General features: G+C 33.3%; 1 long non-coding RNA gene across 1 annotated transcript; it reads left to right on the top strand.

Moving 5' to 3' along the window:
* The first annotated feature begins 15,920 nt into the window (after positions 1 to 15,920).
* LOC127707798 (uncharacterized) lies at positions 15,921 to 23,835 on the top strand. The gene is made up of 3 exons (XR_007985013.1): positions 15,921 to 16,186; positions 19,770 to 19,839; positions 22,804 to 23,835. It is a non-coding gene; the product is annotated as an uncharacterized LOC127707798 (long non-coding RNA).
* Positions 23,836 to 24,246: the final 411 nt, after the last annotated feature.

Raw genomic sequence — 24,246 nt, 5'->3', positions numbered from 1 at the left:
GAAATCGGCTGTAACAGTAAGGCTCCGGTGTGTTTGAATGACTTCGTCAATCTAAAGGACTCAAAATATGATTTTAGGTATAATAACATCCCACAGGTAAGAATTAATATATACGGTAAGAGATCATTCAGATATGCAACCGCTTCACTCTGGAATAGCTTGCCAAACAATTTCAGGACTGAAAATAGTTGTTCTCATTTTACGAGTTTGCTTCAGTCCTGGAATGGTTCGAACTGCCGTAGCTCAGCCTGCAGATAGTTAAACTCAGCTTATGATTGTCTCTGTGCATAATTATTGGGCGGGGACTCATAGAGGCCACTGCCACGTGAGTCCCCGTTTGGATCTATGCTCAGCATACCAAATGTTTCAATTTATACAAATCTGAAGTCTAGCAAATATTTATTTTTTTTTGCTTGCTGCAGACGCTTTGTTGACAGTTAAACGCTCATGCTTCATTTTATTTAGTTTTTAATTATCAAACAGATCTTCAATATTAGATTTCTTATTAATATGTTTAAAGTGTCTCATACTCTTATCTTTTAGTGCTAATCCTTAAAATGAATTTCTCAGTTTTTTTTTTCAATATCGAATTCATCTCATGATTTTTACCTAATAATTCAAAATTTTCTTAGTGCTTATTCCAAATTTCTAGTAGATACATTTTTATCATACCTCAAAATTGCTAAAACATGTTTAACCAAGTCTTTCTCGTATAAATGCCAACTTTTGAGTATGTCATGTATGTTGTTATTATAGTTTTTATGTTATTTATATGTTTTTATAATGGTCAAGAGCTCCTTGAGCTTGTGTTGTAGTTTTTATATATGCCGAATCAAAATAAAGTTTTCTTATCTTATTCTTATCTTACCGAAAAAAAATAAAACAATTAGTCAAGATTTCAATTCTACAAAGAATAAGTATTGTATATTGAGGACTTGATTGCGCAAGACATGAACAAATAGAAATTCATAATGATTGCAACTAATTATCAGTGATAAAAGCTCTCTTTAAAAACAAGAACACCGTTAAAAAAATAATTATATGTATTTAATTAATATTTAATGGATTTCCCATTAAGGAAAAGAATTTTGTTCATCTTTCTAACTATCATTACTCATTGAAAAATATACAAACATAAATTTTATTTGTTCAGATACTATTCTTTAATCCTTGACTTATAGTAATCTCATTGGCAATTATATTACATTTCATAATTACATAATTTTCTTCTTTTAAAAAATTCTTTTAAACATCAACTTTTTGATTAACTTCTCAAGTGTAAGCTCGTGCTTGTCTGTCCCAATAAATTAAATTTTATATTTTTGATAACGAAATATTTTTTTTTTTGAAATGCATGTACTTTCTAATTATCTCTTGTCTGTTGATTTCTATAGATGCTTTTTTTGGTTTATTTGTGTCGTCAGGTTGCCGACGTATTGTCGTATAACTCGGCCCAGATCTCTTGTTTCGATAGAGTAACAGAGAGATTAAAATTAACTCTTTAATATAAGTGTTGGGAGGAAAGAACTCTTTTGATTAGGCATTTCTGGTCCAGCACATCTTTAATTAGGGAAATTTATTTGTCTATTCACTCCCTCTTATAATCTATTTCACTTAAAATAAAAAACTGATGTAAACGATATTATTGCTATTCGGCTTTTGACTGCGACGACTTACTTTTTAACGGATTTGTAATACTTGACAGGCGGATACCCAGTTGAAATTAAACAAAAGAAATGGAACTCTTTGTTAGAGAAGGTAAAATAGCCATTTTGGTATATTTGAAGTGTTTACATCTGTTTCTATGGGCTTTAAAGGTTTAATAAAGCTTCATAATTTAGGACTTTATGCATCTTATATACGTGTTTTTACTTAAATAATAGACAAATTTTCATAAAACAGTCGATTTTGGTAGGTGCAAATAATAGTGGATCTTTTTTGTGCATACGCATAAATTCCGCCGAAAAAAATTCCACAGAAAGATAATAGATTGATCTTTCTAAAGCAATAAATTGCATCTCTGCCACCCGGCGACAGCTTTTTTGGGAAAAAATCCTAATTATGGACAATAATTTCATCGAAAAGAAAAAGTCAAGTGCACCTTTTTATGTTCGGGCGTGTTTGAGGTGACTATTCTGTCTTGAAAACGGAAAAATATTTGATACATCATCTCGCTTCAGATTCTATTATTTTTATATCTTTAGGCTACAGGTTGATTTAATAACATTAAAAATTCACAGTTCTAAAAATGAAATATATGGGTCAAGTGAAATATCTTTCTTATGAGTCATAACAACAGAGTAGGTGTGCGAATAACAAATTTTTACTAAAAGTACTTGACGACCTGACTTTACCAGTGGATCTTAAAAATGCATAACTTCAAAAAAAACTTCATTTTTTGTGTGTGTTATCTAGAATTATTAGTCTTCAACCTCAGAAAATGTTTAGTCTGCCCCTCCACGAAATATTTAATAAGATTTTTTTTCAATGTTTTTGAACTTTTGAAAATTCCACCTGACAACCGATCAGACAATAAATAGTTGACTAAATGCAGAAAAGTACATTAAATGATGCTCAATAGCTAGTAGATACATTTGTCTTTTAAAATACAACTGGCATATAAGGCTCGTAATGGTGCTATGTGGATAAATTTATCGGTTTTCAAGAGCTAAATTGGCAGCGCGTCATCCCTACAATGGCTTCCATTTTTACGATTGTAAAAATTAGTTGGCGTGATGAGGAGATAATTTTGACGTAGTAGAATCCTGACTGTTGAGGTATGAATGAGGTGCTCAAATGGGTTGTGATGTTTCAAATTTTCAACTGAAAATGTAATGCAGTTTGAAAACTAAATCCCAAACCAACAAAAATATTCCAATTTACCATGACAAGAGGAATCACGTATATTTAATATAGAATATGTTGTTAGCCAGCAAGTCACTCCTGTGATAGATAATGGTTTGAATTTTAATAATGAATAATAATATATACAAACTACCGTGCCGAACCATATATGATCTATATTTTAGCATAACAAAATTGGTCTAACACTAGCAAACAGGGTCGATATCATAGACTTGATAAAAATATTTTACTTACCTCTTTCAAAATTATTATATATTTTATTTGATCTTCATCATTGACAATGTAACTCTTGGTAATATTAATGATAATCCGATCAACATGACCGCGGTTTACGAGTGTCTTGTGTAGTGTGTTGTAAACGTAAAAAAAAACTAGTGGATAATCAAGTAGTTATATACTCTGTTTAATCAATTGAGGTAAGACTGACTCTGTGTTCCGGGCTCCATCCTAATTTTAGCGTTGTGCCCCAGGCTCCGCATTCATTTGTTCAATTAAGTAGGAGTTCGGAGACAAGATACGTGTGCTCCGGGATACAAAGGGAGAGAAGTGGTGATATAATTAAAACATTGTACTCTTATTGTGATAATTTTTACACTTAACTGATGATAAACCCCGTCGATCGAATAATATTTTACCATATTGTTTGATTTCATTGGTAAATTTCGTATACACATGTCAATCATGGCACGTGATGCACTGATCTTAAATCTTAATTACATCCAAACCTCGTCATTTTCCACAAATTGGAGAGCCGTTGCAGAAGGCAATTTACGAAACACAGCGATATCAACAATACGTGACTGGTGGACTAAATGGATAAAGAAAACTACCGCACATTTTTTATCGAGGATTTAATGTTTGTTTTCTGTGCAAACTAACTGAACTTTTTATGTCTAACGTTCAAGAATTCTGTTTTGCGCCGATATATTTTTGTATAGCGACACACTTTAAAAACGACTTTCAGACTTATGATTTCGCAAAACTGGGACTTTAAATAGTATGATCATTAACTGCTCGGTATTTTTCGGGTTGTTACTAATTTACAAATAAATGTTCATTGTTTACTGAGACATAATGGTTTGGTATCTATACTACTAAAATTAGATATGTATTTTCGGTGCAAAATATATTTAACATGCATTTTGTGTCCGGGGATACACGGACATGTCTAAATTAACTCGATCGATGTATGGGGTGAACAAATGAGTAAAATTCTGGACAAAACGTTATCTGTGGTATCCTTTATTTAAAGTTCGATTGGATAGATGCGTTCAACATTTTCATGCAACTTTTAATTCTTTAGTGAGAGGACACAGCTGTACACAGTGCAATTTGAATATAATAATTAAAGAAACATGAGGATACAGGCGGACACAAGTGGACAATGTGAATTCTATATAAAAATTATAGAAACTGATGGCTACAGGGAGACACAGCTGGGCACAGCGGAATTTCTATATAAAAATCTAAGAATCAGGGGCTAAAGGCGAACACAAGTGGACACAACGTTAATTCTATACAAAAGTTATAGAAACTGGTGGCTACAGGCAGAACACAGCTGCATGGACATAGTGCAATTCCTATATGAAAATTTAAGAAACAGGAGGATATAGGCGATCACAAGTGGACGCAACGCTAATTCTATATTAAAATTATATGAACTGATGGCTGCATGGGGACACCGTGAAATTTGAATATAAGAATTAAAGAAACATGGGGGTATAACGGACACAAGTGGATACAACGTTAATTATATATAAAAATTATAGAAACTGATGGCTACAGGGGACACAGCTGGACACAGTGCAATTTCTATATAAAAATCTAAGAAACAGGGGCTACAGGTGGACACAAGTGGACACAACGTTATTTCTATATAAAAATTATAGAAACTGGTGGCTACATTTGTTTAAATATGTATATATGCGAGTGTGGTGGTTGGTTGGTAAGGGGGGGGGGGTCTTCTTTTCTGTATTTCTATATCTATTGATTTTTTGTTTACTTTTTCTTTCCTGCCAATTGTCCTCTATTCTTTATATTTCATCACACCTGTATTCTGTTTTCCATGTTTTTCGTCCCGTTTTTTCTAAGCTTTATTTTTTTGCCCATAATGCTCTAATCTGTACACCACATTCATATCCTCATTCACGGTAACACATTCGTACCCTCATATATAGTAATTGAAACAAGAAAATTATACATATTACTGTATGATGTTCCCATATCGATACCAACATTCTTGACACTAAATACCTAATTGTACCTATTCTTTGTAGACCGATTTTAGTTAGCAATTTCTCTCCTGGTCAGAAGATTCCCAATGTTAATCGATCTAAATCCTGTAGTATGGTATTGATTATTGCCGGATAGTTTTTCTGCACGAGTAGTCAGGTGAAGGTCCGAGGCGATAGCCGAGGACCTTGACCTGACTACGAGTGCAGAAAAACTATTCGGCAGTTTGTTTCCGGCCTGTTTTTTGTTACCTTTGTTTTGTATCTGACTTGTACGACGTTTCAAGAAAGAAGTAGTACATTTTGCATGTAGAAGAGGTAGCAAAATTTAACAGATTCGAAACTTAAATGGCCATATACCAGTTAATGTAAGTTACAGTAAGACAGTGTAAACAAACTTTTTTTTCACTTCCCTTCATCCTATAGTTTTTTCTAAAGAAATTCAAGAATCTAATAATTTCATAAAAAAAGAACCATGTGAAGTAAAAGATGAATGTCGTACACATTTGAGACTTTTAAAAATGCATCTTCGCAAGTAAGTAATGTATGAAAAAGATTTCAGAGGTAAGCAAGCTAACATTTGATTTTTATTTGGGGGAAAACGGAAAGGGGAGCTTGGGTTTTAAAATAAATTTAAAATAAACAGGCTTGATTCTTTTTTGTTGAAAACATGCAGGATGTGTCATTCCATTCCCCCATTCCGCCTTAAAAAAATAATAAAAATCGTAAGTTTGCTCCCAAATATATAAATTCAATAACAATATAAAAAGAATGAATTTCCTATTTCATTAGTGAATGAAATGGTACGAAAAAATCGATTTTGTCTTGTTAAAATCACCAATATAGGCATATATTTTGGATTTTTTTTTTAAATTATGCTTATAGGTTTTTATATATGTCTCTATTAATAGTGTTGGTCAGGATCAAACACGTGTCACAATATGATCCAATCGCAGCTTACCGTCCAAAATTGGTGACATAAGTTGAATGATTTTCTTCAAGATTTGCTGCCTATTTGAACATGTATTACACGGACACTTTTTATTTATAGGATCAATCGTGCATTGGTGAGTTGAAAGGGATTTTATCTTTTGATTAGATTTGATTTTTTTTATATATATTTCCTGTCTTTTTTATTGAAATATAAACGTCGGTATCAGCACTTCTTTACTTTCAGCATTGTCCAGAATACTATTCATGTCCATATATTGAAAAAATAAATACATTTACGGACCGACCTTTAGCTACATAAGGGGGGTATGTTTTTTTTTCTGAGTAAGAAAATGATTTAGTTTATCAACGCTATCACCCAAATATTTTTTTTCGAAATTAGCACTTTTATATACGGTATTCGGAAAATCAGGAATCAGAACAAGTTTTGTCATCTGATTGACCACAATATATTTTTTTCTCATAAAATTGGGGATCAGAATATTTTTTTAGGAAAAAACATAACTCCCCTTTTGAAGTTAAATGGTCAATCCCTTAGTGTACTGATATGAATAGTAATATACTGGAATTGTTTGAAAAAAATATAGTTATTGAAGCCAACGTAAATATTTTAATGAAAAAGACAAGAAATATGTCGGTGAAACAAAAAGTTCAAATCTAATTAAAATTTAAAGTGCCCATGAACTCACTGATCATGCACGAGTGATTCTATTCATAAAAAGTGTCCGTGTAACAACTAAAAAGTGTCCGTGTATCATCTAAAAAGTGTCCGTGTAACACCCGTTAATGTACTGTTTTTCTATAGCTCTGCTGGGGGCAAAGTCGTACAAGAACGGTATTATTTTGAAAAAGGACGGATATTAAGCTATTGCGGATTTTCTTTGTTTTTTTTCCTTTCTTTTATATAAAACTTATAATATGTTAGCATTTATTTATAAACCATTTCTCTTTCAATTCTATAAATCGAAAAAAAAAAATAAAAAAAAATATCGGCAATCTATTCATACGCACACGGTTGTGCTGTATGGCTGCCGTCGTCAGTCTCAAGCAAACAAATTCTTGAAACTTGGCAATATAAATCGGCGAAATTTATTTTCAGTATTAATATGAATATCCCTAAATCGGCTCTTTTCGTAGATTTAGGTTGGGAACCGATAAATGATTTCCTTGATAGACAAAGGGTATCTTATTTTGCTAGAATTCATGACCTAGATAAGAATCATATTTGACGAACTAAAGGGCTTAACGCTACATCGAGGATGGGAATATCCCCAGTATATGAAAAATGTGTTCAATACTGTTGGTCTTGATCATTTTTACAATTCAAATGTTAACCTGAGTATTTTCAAACAGTTTTTTTGGAAGGTTTGTTCGTGAAAGAGAATTTCAAGTTATAGGAAATAAAAGCAGTCTAAATGCGTTCTCCAAACTTAACCTTGCGCCTGGTAGACAACCTTATTTGTCAAACTTGCTCGATTTTAAGTCTACACGGTTAAAATTGTTAGCACGAACAAATTGTTTACCCATGAATCAAGTTTTGTATAGAATGAATATGTGCGAGACTCCCATTTGTCAATGTGTTCATGCAAATCTGAGGAGTCCGTGGAACACTTCGTTCTCGAATGTTCTGAATATTCCCCTATACGAATTAAGTATTTTGCCGATATAAATGAGTACCTAAGTACTAACTTCACCGACTTTTGCTTCACAGAGTTACCGTCTTACGAAAAAATAAACATACTGCTAGGTGAATATTTCCATAAGGTTGATCCAAATGTTTGTAAACATGTTGACACTTTTAGTAAAAAGATGTTGAGTGAAATATACACTTACAGGTCTTCGATTTTAGAAAATTAAGCGAACTGTGATTTGCATGTGCAATTTAATTGATGTGATCTCTAAATGTTGAGATGTTATCTTAATATATAATGCTGTTATGTTTTACATGAAAGTTGACTTGTTTTAAAGAGAATCAATTTTTAACTCTGATATTGTCCTATGTGTATTTTATTTCATTGTACATTATTCATTGTATATGCTCTTAGACGCATTTGTAGGTACCCTGCCTGCAAGTGCCCCCGTTGTAAAGGGGTAGTTTCTTAATAAATATATATATATTCACATCCGAATCCATTGCTTCTTCGGTATATCATTATTAATATTTAGTTTACGAGTTTTCCATGGAAGACCGCACCGCTTGCCAATAGCCGTTAACTCGTTTTTGCAATGTTATTTTTTGACTCTACATTTTATCATCCCCATAGTAATTAAGTTACGGAGAGGACATTGTAACCGTTACGCGTCCAAAACACACTTGTGGACATCGTAGAGGTTGCGTTTTTCAACAGATCTTCACTATACTCCTGTACATATTAAATATAATTGACTGTTATAAGTTGTCCCTTTGTTATTGATACATTTTACCGGGCATAACATTTACGAGAAACACGTCTAGTGTCTTGTCAGAAGCTAGTACTACATAGCCTGTCGAAGCACTTGCGTTTAAGCGTCACGCCGTGTCAGTTTTTACTCATATAACTTTGGTTTTCTATGAGAAAATTGCCCTTTTCTCTTGTCCCCGGATTTGTTTTTGTTTCTTGATTTTCCCTTTTGTTGATCTACGCTTCGGTTTTCTACTCTTATCTTGTTTCACTATGCTTCCCAATTGTCTTTTTTAATTCACCTCTGACCAAACATAGGGGATCCAATTATATAAGTAAAACCCCCAGCCGAATATGTTGGTCAATGGTATATTCTTTTCTCGGAAGAATTTTTATTTTACAATACTATGCTGCGGCATTGGATTTGATCTCTTTTTTTTTTTGTCTGGGACGATCAGATCTCGCTGCTTGGTAATGATTACCCGACAGTATTGAAGATCACGTGGTAACTCTAAAGTGTTGCATTGTGAGGTTTTATGCTTTATTCCTGTCGTGTCCATAGCCCGTGTCTGCCTTTTCCCATTATTGTCAAAGTCTGTTTTGTGCTTTTGGGATTGAAAACAAAATATAATCAAAATATGAAATAGGACATTCGCTTTATCTAAATGTTCTGTACAACTTGTCACTGAATACAAATTTAAATTGAACATAGTGTGAGTGAATTAAAAAAAAACCTGCTAAGTATAAAGTACATTACGAAGGAATCTTGAGTAAAAAAATAACGGACTTTGTACAGAAATGTGCCGCCCATGTCAATATACATAAAACAATTGTCTGTTTAAATATTTACACTACTTTTATTTTTTTCATTTTCCTAGATTAAAGTAGCTTTAATCTCATCCTCTAAAAATATTGCATAGAATATTAAAGATCTCCCTTTTATTCATTCATGGGGGTCTGGATGGGGTCCCTCACTTCTGTATTCTCTTACTTTTTAAGCCATTTTCTATTTTTATTTATTTTGTCCATTATTCTCTATTCTTTATAATTTAGCACCGTATTGTTCTCTATTTTTTATTTTTTTTTGCCTATTTTTCTCTATTCTTTACTTTTTTGCCCCACGATTCTGTTGTATTGGTCCATTTATGTCTATTCTGTAAACCCCATCAAGACCCTCATTCAAACTCAATTCAAAAATAAAATTAAAGAATTTAAATCAGTAAATGGTTTACAACCAAAAAAAAAAGAAAAAATATCGTTGTGGTAAATACATATAGGCAACAAATAAATCCTTTCAATTCAGTTTCTTGTAACCATTACATCTTTGAGACGACCACTTACATCTTACCTGTCGTAGTCGTTGTCAACTGTAGGTGTAGACAATTGTTGAAAAGGTCTAATATGCAGCAAATCGTGAAGAAAATCATTCAACTTATGTCATCAATTTTGGACGGTAAGCTCTGATTGGATCATATAGTGACACGTGTTTAATCCTGATCAGAGACATATAAAAACCTATAAGCATGAACATTTTTTTTTAATCCCAAACATATGCCTATATATATATATAATAATAACGAGAAGACATGGACATGGCACATCCTGCATTTTTTCAACAAAAAAAAGGATGAAGCCTGTTTATTTTAAATTTATTTTAACCCCCCCCCCTCCCCCCCCCCCCCCCCCAATATCAAATGGTAGCTTGCTTACCTCTGAAATCTTTTTTATACATTACTTTCTTGCGAAGTTGCATTTCAAAAAGCCTCAAATGTGTATAACATTCACCTTTAACTTGAAATGGTTCTTTTTATAAAGTTATTAGATTCTTGAATTTTTTGAGAAAAAACTCTCGGCTTTAAGAATGGAAGTGAGAAAAAAAAATTGAGTTTAAACTGTAACTTACATTAACTGGTATATTGCCGTTTAAGTTTCTAATATCTTTAGTTTTGCTACCTCTTCTAAATGCAAAATGTACTTCTTCCTTCTTGAAACGTCGTACAAGTCAGATACAAAACAAAGGTAACAAAAAACAGGCCGGAAACAACCTGCCGTATAGTTTGTCTGCACTTGTAGTCAGGTCAAGGTCCTCGGCTATCGCCTCGGACCTTGACCTGACTACTCGTGCAGAAAAACTATTCGGCAACGGTTGTTACCGGCCTGTTTCTTTGTTACCTTTGTATTGTATCTAATATCTAATACAAATTTAAAACCAATAAAAATATAAGAGATCTAATCAGCATGACTAAACATATAGTTATACATGAAAGCTTTTGGAAATAGACATTATTTACACACCCATCGATAAGTTGTCATAAATCATTCATGTTGACGCTGGAGTCAATTAATGGCCAGTTTAGGAAGACAAATCAAGCTTTGACATAATTTCCGCTCTAGATATGCAAATTCAGTGGCAATGAAATTATATTAAAACTTTTCTTGGTGACCCCGACTGTGGAAAAAGGGGGTGGGGGTGGGTACGTGCCCCCGGTAATTCCGCCACTGTTAAGCCTTCAACTGACAAAGGCACTACCGAGGGATATATTTATAGTATTCTTACTTTAGAATTATTGCACTGACGGGTTTACAATTTTGAATGTACGCTGGATTACTATAATAAGCTCAGATGTAAGCTCGATTGTTGGTCTTATAACGGGCCTCAACAACACATGGTACACCCGAATATATTTTAAACATGAATATATTTATAATTACAATAAAAGTTGTTGTTAATGGAACATATACAAGTCTGTCAAGAGCTTACTAAAGTCAGCAAGAGATTATATGTTTTGAATTTCTGTTTTGAACCTCAAAGACTTCTAACTGGAACATATTTTTTTGTTTTATTTGTTGTTAGTATATATCGTGATGCAAGGATATTTTATTTACAATAGTTTCAACAATCGAAACAAAGAGGTGTGTTTATCAGAGCAAATTGACAATCAAATATTTGTATAAAAAACAAGTAAAAATCGCTAGAATGTCAATTGTTGCATGTGCCTGCGCAATGAAAATCGAAAGTACGTAAAGTATTTAAAAGTAAAAGTTGCACAAGTTTTGCTAAAGTGTGTGTTTACATCCTTCATATTAAGGTATAATATTGTACAGACGATTAACTTTTTGTCTTAAATTACGGCCTTAAACAGGAATTATTTGAGTATTATTGATAATGGTATCCTAGATGGCTGTGTCCGATTCCTACACAATACCACTGAGTTCGAATTTACAGTATAATTTGTGTTTTCGAAAAGTGTATCAATATAAAATTTACATTTCTGGCATTTTACATTAAAAACGATCAATTGTATCATATTACAGCCTTTAAAGTGAATTATTTGAGTATTGATATTTATGATTTATCATTGTCATATGTCCGGCTACAAAATGTATACCAGCTAATTTATGCACCGGAAGCTTGCCACTAATGACTAAAATAACGAGATCTAATTTGTTAGCCGGTATGGCGTAAAAACGACGAATCAAAGAATTCAACTTTATATATAACTAATATAGGACAATGGTGTTGATTGAAAATTTTATCATTCCAGGCCCTTTTGTTTTACACATAACTAATATTATCAATAATTAACAAGTTCCGGATCGAATCCGATACCGATACAAATAGTATATGTCACATGTAGTTTCAGGTTGCATGTATGTTCTGTATCTTCCTCCTTCGATAGGAGCACCAACATGGCGTTTGATGTAAAGGAGGAAAATTAACACACTGTATCGGTACAGATTTAATGTGAGCATTTGCCTACCCAAATTAACTATATTCATATCATGATATACTGAACACTAAATTAAAATTATGATTTACTGTACTTTGGTATCCGAAAACGTGGATAATGACGGATTTTGCTGGAAAACATTCAGTCAGTTCATCAAAGAGGGAAGACGATTGAGCACGGCCTTCAACAATGGGAAAAACCCATACCGTATAGTCGACTATCAAATATAAAGAAGATGCATGATTGCCAATGAGACAACTCTCCACAAGAGACCAAATGACAAAGAAGATAACAACTATAGGTCACCGTACGGCCTTCAACGATAAGCAAAACTCATACTGCATAGTCGGCTTTAAAAGGCCCCGAAATGACAAATGAAAAATAATTCAAACAAGAAAACTATGTACAAAACAATGAATGAAAAACAAATATGATATACAGCAACTAACGACAATCACTGAATTACAGGCTCCTGCCTTGTGACAGGCACATACAGAATGTTGCAGGGTTAGACATGTTTGCGGGCGCCCAACCCTCCCCCTAACCTGGTACAGTAGTGTAACAACACAACATATGAACAAACTACAAAAAACTGTTGAAAATGGCTTAACTCATCAGATCGATACAAAGCAAAAGCAGAGAAAACAAGTAACAAAAACACACACCAGACGTGGTAGGGTATTTATATATCCCTACAACTAAAAAGACACTAAGTACAGATCTGAGAGTACTCGCAATTACTGACAGCTAGTTCAAAGCAAAGAACAACTAATAAAAAATCATGTATCTAAGACTAGTAACGTATCAATCAGTACACATCCAACATCCAATGGATTTAATGAAAAGACGGCATTAACAGTCGGAGAAAAAACATGACCTTGTGCAATGCCAGTTAATTGTTTACTGCACCGTCTTTGAGATAAGATATGCTTACAATTTCAGCCATTACATACATACGTCGATTTTCACTGACCTTTAGGGATCACATCAAAACTTCAATGTAGGATTATAAACTACATTCACATAGATTTTTCCTGGACCCCCTCCCCCTGTAACCACTCATGTAACTTAATTTGGAAAATATTGATTAACCAATTTAGGCATATCCGTTTAAAGAATGTTTTAAATGCAAGTTAGCATGCAGTATTATGATGGTTGTTTCCTCAACAATGATTGATTCTTAGTTGTTTAACGTTCAGTGGGAAATATTTCATGCGTGTTCAGGACGAGAACACTACATGCAATAGGTATACGTAGGTCCTGTAATAGGGATCAACCGGGATAAGGGCTGGAAATGTGGACTACTACTAAAAAATTAGGGTTAATTGGAAAGAGACAGAAATTTAGCCTAGCAAAAGGCATACTACAGACCACTCAAACAGTTGTTGCAAAGGTTCTTAACATGCAGAGAGCGTGGCACTCTTTACATGTGGCATCGAATTTAACACCCCCTTCAAATTATACATCCCACACAACCGAACGGACGTCCCACTGTTCAATATTTTACTGGCGGTCGGAAGAAGACCGCCATTGACCATTTCTTATTCCCAAATCCATCACCCTTGGGGTTCCTCAACAATGAATGGTGTCTTCTGTTTGTATGGAATTTGGGCATATCTGCATAACTGGAAATATTGATGTGCATATGCTGATGCATCAAATGATACTCGTATGTGAATCATTTTTTACCTTTACTACATACAGTCAGTGTAGAACCTGCCTTTTTATGTGCCAACTGTGGGGAATCGCATAGTGTTTGGATGTTGTTTTTGACTTATATCTGATTTTTTGTTAAAAATGCTTATTTAAAAAAAATCATTGTTTAACAGATATGTAGCTTAAATTTAGTAGGGAACCATTTTTATTGGTAATTTATGGTAAGATGAGGAAATTTATATGACTGTAAACTTTTTATTAAGCATAGGTTTTATTTTATTAATCGAGACAAATCAATGTTTCACTGAGATTAAAAATTACCATTTAATTACGGTTCGAATGAAATAGATACATTTACCTGATAAAGTTTATTTTTTGAAATTGTTCGTTTTTAATGCTCTTCAACTTCATATTTGTGTGGTCCTTCAAACTCTTTTGACAAGAGCGCCACTGATGAGTCTAATTTGATTAAACGCAAAAAATGGGGTATCCAATTATTGTTAATGAGATTTCGCCTAAATTGACTATTCTGGACGATTTATTACCTTTGATTTGCATGAAAGGTCCAAACACATTTAAGATAGAACTTTCATATGTATTTATTTAACATCGAAAAATCAATGTAGGATAACAAAACTTGCAGCCGGAATGACACCCCTCCCTTTTTTTTACCTCGTAACTATGTGAATTAAGTTTTTTTCTATTCTACGTCGATCTTTAAATGTGATTCCTTAAGGGCATACGATACAGTTTTGATCCCATAATGAAATTTTGATGAAAATTTGCATATAGGCTATTTTTACCTGATTAAATCAAATATGTAATAAAAAATATACCATCGTGTGCTACTTTTTGAGCAAATTGAGGTTGAAATTTCAGATATTTCCTCAAAATTCGGATTTGTGGACGTATTTTTCCTTTCGACAGAAATACATAACTTTTTTGTTTTAAAAGATAAACACAAGCTGTTTTTTTGTTAAATTATTTGTAATTTCTGTTTTATATAAATGTTCTATAAATTTGTGCATTTTATTTTTACAAATAACTCATATTTATCAAATGTTCATGAATGTAGAAAAAAAACGTCATTTTTTGCTGTATATTTATCAAATTGCACTATTGACTTTTTCGTGAAAATCTGTACACATAATCTTCCTACGTAATCAAACCAAATGCCTTTTTAAAAAAGAGGGGTCCATGAACTCGTTTTCAAGTTAAATCAGTTTGAATGATAAAAATCAGTCGAAAACTGCATCTTTTCCCGATAAGTCACAGTTTGACGTCGCGAAAATAACAATTTACGTTAGCAACGTCATTACCTCCCCTGTAACTGTATCGTATGCCCTTAAAGCTTCAAACACTTTATAGTGTTAAGCAACATACATTTTGTAGTGTTACCAATTTCCGGTTCTTCTTGCCACTTACTGTTTGACGATCCATGCACTTGGGATTTTTATTATACTCACTGGGCATGGAATTTTTCAAAAATTTTTTCAAAAGTTTCAAAAATGATGTTCCCGTAAAATGTGAGCAGAACATTGGGTAATCGGGGTTTACAGGAACGACGTTAAAGCGATTTATCTATAATAAGCGCGGTGTCAAAACTTTTATTACTTATTTCAAAATGCACAATGAAAGTCAACTACGTATTAATATAATAAATGACAATACAAGAACCTTGTAAAATTTCTCAATTATGGTTTATAAGTACGAAAATTCAATTACGTGTCCGAATGAAACCATAATATGGGCGTGTAAATCTACTTTTTGGCAAATGTACATCACTAGAACTTTTAAATTACACCAATTTGACTTTTGTATTGCTGCACATACTAGTTTTTATTTTAGATTTTTTTTATGGTTAAATATTAATGTTGTCATAAAATCTAAATACAAGATAACAAATGTTCTGCCTAGGCTCCGTGTTGAAGGCTGTACTTTGACCTATAATTGTTAACTTTTTATACATTGTGACTTGGATGGAGAGTTGTCTCATTGGCACTCATACCACGTCTTCTTATTTATATTAATCTTAAATCTTTTTTCCTCAAAAACATCTTTTATGTAACAGTTTTTTATAATATTTTTTTTAAATCTTTAAACGTTTCTAAGGATCCTCAAATTTTCTAAACTTATCTTTGCTTTACTATATCGAATACCCTAAAATTAAAACACATTGTTTAGAATTATACCAGATTTTCTTAACTACACTGCTTTATGTTTGTAGGTGATATAAGCACACCAGTATTTGTGAATCGTAGTAGTCAGTTTTCTGCGATCTCAACGGAATCAACTTTCGATAAAACAGTGAAGCCTACTTTAACAAACATTTCAGATGTAAAAAGACCTGGTAAAGCGAATGATAAAATTGGTATGAAAATTTAAAACTTTTAAAAAAAAATACTGGGCGCAACACCAAAATATAACGCCAAACAACCACTGTAAATAAAAATAGTGCAGAACTAATTAATTTACTGACGAGTATCATTTGATGCATCAGCAAGACATTAACCTGGCTTTAAAAATGTACAAACCATTTATAGTATTTATTGTCTATCAATTAATTGATTATTTAGATACGTCAACTGTTATTTGGTAAATTTATCATACGTTATTTCAGTAAAAAACTAAAACAAATCATTAATGGTTGGGGGGAAGGCCAACCACGATAATAACTAATAAATTTTGGGCAACAGATGTCAGTTTGTTGTATGAGCCTATATTGCAGATTTCAGAGTGTATAACAGATAAACATATGACTAGATAAATGCATACATGCATGTTGCATGTTAAGCTCCAGCTGTTTTTTTTCCTCCAGTAAATACAGCTGCAATATACTTTTTATAAAAAATTGAAATAACATTTTGTATTGGTAAGTTGTTAATATTGCTATTCTGATACACCTATTTGTAGTTGAACATTATGGTCGCAATAAGTGTGGTATAAGTACAAACATATAAGGGATAACTTGTACAGACTAATCTATGAAGTAGGCGATACTTTAGATTTACCAAATTTATGATGAAGGATATTGCTTAAATGGATAGCACCAAGACCATTGTTAGCAAGGAAAAGTTTAAGAATAGATCGTATCTCCTACTCATCTTCCATAATGCGAACTGTCTGAATTATTACGCCACGCATGGATATTCCGTAGTTTTGTTTGAATTAGAACATTGTGAAACATTGTGAAAAACACAGCAGAATCCGAGAAATACACGTTGGGATGGTAATCCGACTGCGGCAAAAGCGTAAAGTCTTTGTTTAAAGCTTCATATTTGCGAAAGTAAAAGTTCCTCATATTTGATATCTTGTATACAAAATGATCCATTTTGTTCTGATGTTTCTGTCCGGCATATGTTTTTCGCCTCATTTTCATGGCGCAGCGTCTACTATAAATACTTTACAGCTTTTCGTCACGTAATTTTTTAACAGTTATTATGAATTAATTGGCAAGTACATTTGGTTTATAGATTTATTGCAGGGTATTTATGACCTTGGCCTCATTTTATGGTTTATAGGTGTAGGGCCCTGAACCGCGATGGTACTCCGAACCGCGATGGTCACGCTGAAGCGCGATGGTTTGAAGCTGAAGTGCGTTTTTTATCACTCTGAAGTGAGATGGTGGAATTGTGACGCTATCTTGTTGATAGCTACGCCGAAGTCCGATGGTGGTAACGCTGAAGTGCGATGGATTACATAAATCAATGTTCACATGTAAATGTTAAAGTCAATTGTTTGTTGGAAGTAGCTTTTCATTTTTTTTTAAGGTAAAATATCGGGTTATAACCTGTTTAACTTAAAATAGTCATGATAAATAGTCATTGCCGTTTCAGTCCTAACTGTAACGCTATAGTGTACTTTGTAATTAGCTTTAGACACAAAAGGAATTAGTTATTATAGTTCATACAATCGTTTAGATATTGACCACTATAAACGCTACATAAAAGTTTATTTTTCTTTATAACCAGTACTTATTGCGATAACTGAAAAACGTAGTAGTTATTTGAAATGCAAATACTACTTGATTAGTAAGAACAGAACAAAATACGCGGAGAATTTATACGGCTGTTGTAAATGAGAACAAGGAACAAGATAGTTTTTACTGCAACAGGAGAACATATTGAATGTTTGTATTTACCAGTTTATACTAACTAATAAAAGAACAAAATCTTATGATAATTGGAATAATTAAACATCTGTAGAGTTTAACTATAGCCATCACACGTCTTAGAGACCATCGCACATCAGCGAAAGGATCATTGCACTTCGGCGAAGACCATCGCACTTCGGCGTGACCATCGCACTTCAGTGTCCCCATCGCATCTCCGAGTCCTACATAGGTCAATACTAAATTCGTGATAAGGTCCGTTTCTCGGATACTATATGAAATAGGTTAACCATATTTGGTGTATGTAATGACAATAAAATGTTTTGCCTTATAAGTAAGTGTGTACGATGAACAATTAACATAACCTTCTACCTTTTCTTGAATAGAAACCACTTCAATTAATCTATTGAATTGAAGTTACTCCCGATCAACTCAAAATAATCAAAATTGTTTACAGCTTCATTTTTTTTTTTACATCACACAAAAAATCATGCATCAGAGTATACATAAATCAATGTGTTTTTTTTGTAAAAATTGTATTAATGTAAGTAATAAGTTATATATTCTAAACCTTAAAATGCTTCACGAACCCTATTCAAATCTTCACACTTCATTTTGTTCTAAAACACAATCAAGATAAAAAAAAATAATTATCAATGTTCTATAAGATTTAGACTATACATGTATGAATAAATGTATTTCAGATTGATTGCTTAAAGCCTACATACAAATAGTTCATGCATATTCATGACCAGAACAAATTAAAAATTAAATACAGATCAAATAGTCAGCTATACGTTCTGAAAGTTTGGCTGACTAGGGTAAAGGTGGAAAATTTGGACTACCACTGTAAAATGAGGGAACAGAATTTTTGCTGTTCATCAGACCACCTACAAACCCCTGAAAGAGTTAATAAACACACACAGCGTTGCATTCTCCCTTTACTAGGCATTATAGATTTGTGTGTTATTGCAGATTTGTGTATCATTGCAAATTTGTGTATTATCTAAAATTGAGAATGGAAACGGGGAATGTGTCAAAGAGACAACCCGACCAAAGAACAGAAAACAGCCAAAGGCGACCAATGGGTCTTCAACACAGCGAGAAAATCCTGCACCCAGAGGCGGGCTTCAGCTGACCCCTTAACAATAATGTATACTAGTTCAGCGAAAATGGACGTCACACTAAACTCCGAAACATATTAATAAACCAAAATTTAAAATACAAGACTAACAAAGGCCATTGGTTCCTGACTTGGGAGAAGCGCAAAAATGCGGTTAAACATGTTTTATGAGATCTCAACACTCCCCCTATAATTCTAGTCAACGTTGAGTAAACAAACACACAGCAATACGCACAGTAAAACTTAGTTTAAAAGAAGTCAGAGTCCGATGTTGGAATAGGTAACAGAAGAAGATAAGCAAAATAACAATGATCAACATAAATTAACAAAGGACTACTAGAAGTTACTGACATGCCAGCTCCAGACCCCAACTAAACTGATCGAAAGATAATGTCTTCATCATATGAAAATCAAGCACAATCAATCCCGTTAGGGGATTTAGTATCATACCATCATAAGATATACGAGACGAGAAGAACATAACCCGTATCATGTCAACAACTGGTTTTAGAATAAATGTGTTTATTTCCGATACAAAGATCCTATGAGTGAATCAATATTTATTCCAAAAAAATGCCATCATTAATGACCTTTGTGTTTCAGTGCAGATTTGTGCATCATTGTAGATGTGTGCATAGATACTGATTTGTGTGTCATTGCAGATTTTTGTTTCCTTGCTGATTTTTTTGTGTATAAAAACAGATTTGTTAATTATTGTAGATTTGTGTATCAAAATTACTGCTGGAGGTGCTGCATCTTTTGCAACCATTTTTATTTTTCTCCTGGTCATGTAAGTTTTAAAGTAACTTATTAAGGCATCTTTTAACTACATTATCATTTTGAAAGGGAGATTTCGTTTTACAAAATTGAATGGGGGGACCAACGTTTTTTTCTACAATATTTTGTAATAAAAATTCACAAAATGGAAAAGGATAAAACATTGTTTGTCAAGTAAAATTTTATATTGCCATAATATTTAACTATATCCTGTTGTATGCAGCATCTCTGCATCCAACTATGAAGTGTTTTCGGTCTTCTTTCTGCATGTATCGCTCTACTCAGCTCTTCAAAAAATTACATAAAAATGCGCTGTGACCTTAAATGACTCAACCTTCTAAACGTTGACCCAAACTTAGTATCGACGTCGTAATGTTTAAACCGACGTTGATGAGTATGACATGAACTTCTATCATGAAAAACACACAAATACAATCCGATAAATAGGTTACGAGATTTTCGTTACATTGATATCATAACATACCAGCTCCTCGACAAAATATTAAACCTTTTTAATTCGTTCGTTCCGCTCGCTCGATGTTGTGATATTTAACAGTATCAATATTCAAGACGGCGGGGCATATATAATTCGTTTGGAACATTAACAATGAAATTAAGAAAACAAAAAGATAAGAATAGTAAGATGGCATCATAAACTATAAATCAAAGAACGACAAACAACATACCGTACAAATTAAAAGGACAAAAAAAAAAAAAACTACAGTCCACATATTGAAGATGAGCAGCATGTAACGACTCCAGAACCGGTTGTGTACTCTTGTGTTTCGGAAAGGTCGGCAGCTTCTAATAGACCAGTGACATCCTTTGCGTTACTAAATGTATACGATACAGAGACTTCATTTCATACCAGATGTTTTTAACGTACACAAATGTAACCCTACGTAGGCCTTGGTGGACGACTAGTCTAAGTAGTTCACCTACAGTTGTCACTAGCCTGTTAACACTGAGGTGGTGAGTTCGAACCCCGCGCAGGGCAGGTGCGTTCGACTCCGAACTTAATAGACTAGGATTTCCAGGTTTTCCAGCTGAAGGTCAATGGTTCTCTACGAGCAATGCGCTTTCTCCACCAATCAACACTGGTTGCCGTGATATAGCCAAGACCGTTGAAAGTGACGTTAAGTGCCAATCATCAATCATGACGTAATAATGATTACAAAATTCAAAGATTTCCGAAATGGTAAGCAATTCCCGGTAAACTAGCTATAGAGGAACCTGTATGCTCGTTTTGAATAAAAAGGTTTCAACAAACAAACTAAATCGTAGATATAACAATTATTGTCCTTTTCAAGACACAATTTTCAAGCGCACAAATGTTTGTCTTGAACATTACTGCTATTAATTTGATATACTTAAACGTTTTTATTATTTCACATTAGTTTTGTATTCGATATTGCACATCATTTATTGATTTATTCAATAATCATACTTTTCAATGATACTGTGCAACAGCGCAGTTCGAGTTCATAATTTCCAGCCTGTCAACCATAACAACCCCCTACTAAAATACATCCATAACATCTTTAGATTTTGTAGAAAGCTTTACTTACTTTTCCAAGATTGTGTATGAACTATGATTGTATATCAACTCCATAGGATGAACTCAGGGGACAATCTAAGTGAATAATTTGTCCACTCCATCAGTAGATAGTTGGATATAATAACACATTTGAACTGTAGTGTACCATAAAAATGTATACTTAACATAGGTGGGACACCATACTTAATAATATGATTCCCTCCGGCATCACGTGCCATCATTCTTTCTTTTAGTGTTAGTTTTTCAAGCCTTTGATTTCATATCAGTATGTCTCATGACCTCTATGACCTTACCTCTTTGCGATTATATGTACTTTTTCATTATTTCAATTTTGTACCTTTGAATGGATTTTCTAAATTTCCACTATTCGTTATTGTCTGGGCTTATATAAAAAAAGAAACGATATGTTGTATTTATTAACAAGAATGTGTCCATAGTACACGGATGCCCCACTCGCACTATCCTTTTCTATGTTCAGTGGACCGTGAAATTGGGGTAAAAACTCTAATTTGGCATCAAAATTAGAACGATCATATCATAGGGAACATGTGTACTAAGTTTGAAGTTGATTGGACTTCAACTACATCAAAAACCACCTTGACCAAAAACTTTAACCTGAAGCGGGACAAGCGATATCCTATTCTCACGAGTTGTTAAACCTATTTCTCTTATGATCAACACTCTCATTGTGTTAAATAAAAAATTCCGCGAATCGTTGATCTAGTCTTTAGCACATACCACTATGACGTCATATGTCTATTTCCGGTGTCAAACTTTAACATCAAACATTCTAAATATTTTTGTACGCTTCAGAATGTAATAAAATTTGATAAAAAGAGGATTTCCAGATGTAAAGTGTGAGTGTTTATATAAAATTGAAGAAATCACCTATGTCCGTTGCCATGCACGAAATGTACATCGCCTTAACCTTTAAAAGTTAACAATGACCTAACGAATAGCCAATGGAAATGTCGTAATATCGTTTCCTGATGCTGGTTAAGCCAATCAAAATTAACGCAGTTTTCGTATCACTTTTTCGTATCACATTCCGTGCAGTGTGATACGAGAAATATCTCTGCAAGCAAGAAATATATAACAGGCCACAATCATAAGATATTATGATGTATAAGTCGATGATTGTCCAAATCGTGCTTTTCTCGTTAAATGATAATTTTACTTATTCAAAAATCATCTACCAGAACATCGATATATAATTTACCTCTTTCTACAGAAATTTAGCTTATTTTATTACTTTCAACGTCAAGCACAAGCACGTGCACAAACCAAATGAAATACTAGATTTAGTGATAGATTTATAAAATTGAAGGGTGCTTCAAAGTTGACTATGTCAAGTAATGTGACCATCGGCTTGTCAATGGCTTCCGTTTGCATCAATTCACATATAGAATTATTTTTCAGTATCTTTATCCAAAGACGAAAATTGATGAAAGCTTCCTACACCACTTTAACAGTACGACGAGATCAGAACAACTACAACGAAATACCACATCAAATGTCAGATTCCGTTACAGGGCAATACTATGAGGTGTCACCGTTATCAGAAATCTCTGCTTCAGGAGGCAAACCCACTGTCCAACAGAACATAGATCAAATACAACACATTGATACATCTGGATATCTTATCCCTTCTAGCATGCTACAGACGAGCGGAGACTATCATACAATCGCAGACTAATTTGAAAATTTCACATTATAGTTTGTAAATATTTTACACTTTGAATGCACAGACATGTACATTAGTTATTTTGTACATGTAATGTAATTCATTTGATCGTTTGTTTTGTACATTAACATTTTTCTCAAGATTAGTGTACTACTACATAATTTGAACTCTTCACTATAATTGAAAGTGTTTTAAGTTTTTTCAAATATCAATGCACATCTATGTTTTGTTATAGTTCAGTTATAGGTCAGTATTATTATCTTTGCTATGTTTTTTTTTTTATAATAAGCAAGTTAATATTGTATTACCTTCCAAGGACAATATACCAAAGCGATTTTTTGTATTAGAGACAGACATGACAATTGGGTTTTGCTGCTTCTATGCTTAGCATGTGGCATTTGCATTTGAGGTATAGCAAAAACTGCTCGACACGCAGTCAAAATAATGTATCCAGGAAGGGCGACATGTTTTCTTGCGGACTGTTATCATTGTACTAGTTAAAGATCCGTTCCATTCTGTCAACGTGTCCGTCTAATACAAAGCAGTGTACAAAGCTCATATTCTTGTTACACGTTCTTGCCTAATATGAATGTAATATATTTCTGTAGTGTTGGATATTTATATGCATATGCTTATTTTGGTAAGATGTTCCACTACATTAAGATTTTTGTAACGTGAATGTTTGCCACGCCATCAGTACTATATAACCTATGGCATATACTAGTATTTGTACAGATTGCCAGTCTAATATAAATATAGATCTCTGATTTCGTTATGCTTATAAGAATGAGCGAGCTACGATAGATCTGGATATGGTAAACCGTACGGCTTGCTTCTATGGATACCCAATTTACCAGTAAGTCATACATTTGGCCGGCATAACGGATAGATAAATTTTTTTGAAAGTCTTGCTAGAGACAATGGTTTATTTTGTTCAGTATAGTGTATTTTGCTTGCAAGTATTCAAAACAAAAACAAATCTCTAACGGAAGTAAATCTTTATAGTACCTTTCAGATAATACAAGCTGGTTCTTTTTTCTGTAGGATGTCATTTCAACAGCTACTGCAACTAATTCGTATATTATTTTTTGTCGAACGCTTTAATTGTATTGTTATCCTGAATTGAATATAGGACATTTCTGCATTTGCTGAAAGGATATAGTTACGATACTGTTGGC

The sequence above is a fragment of the Mytilus californianus genome, unplaced genomic scaffold (genome assembly GCF_021869535.1).
Source record: "Mytilus californianus isolate M0D057914Y unplaced genomic scaffold, xbMytCali1.0.p SCAF_7, whole genome shotgun sequence".
NCBI lineage: Eukaryota > Metazoa > Mollusca > Bivalvia > Mytilida > Mytilidae > Mytilus > Mytilus californianus.
This window is presented reverse-complemented; position numbering and strand designations above follow the sequence as displayed.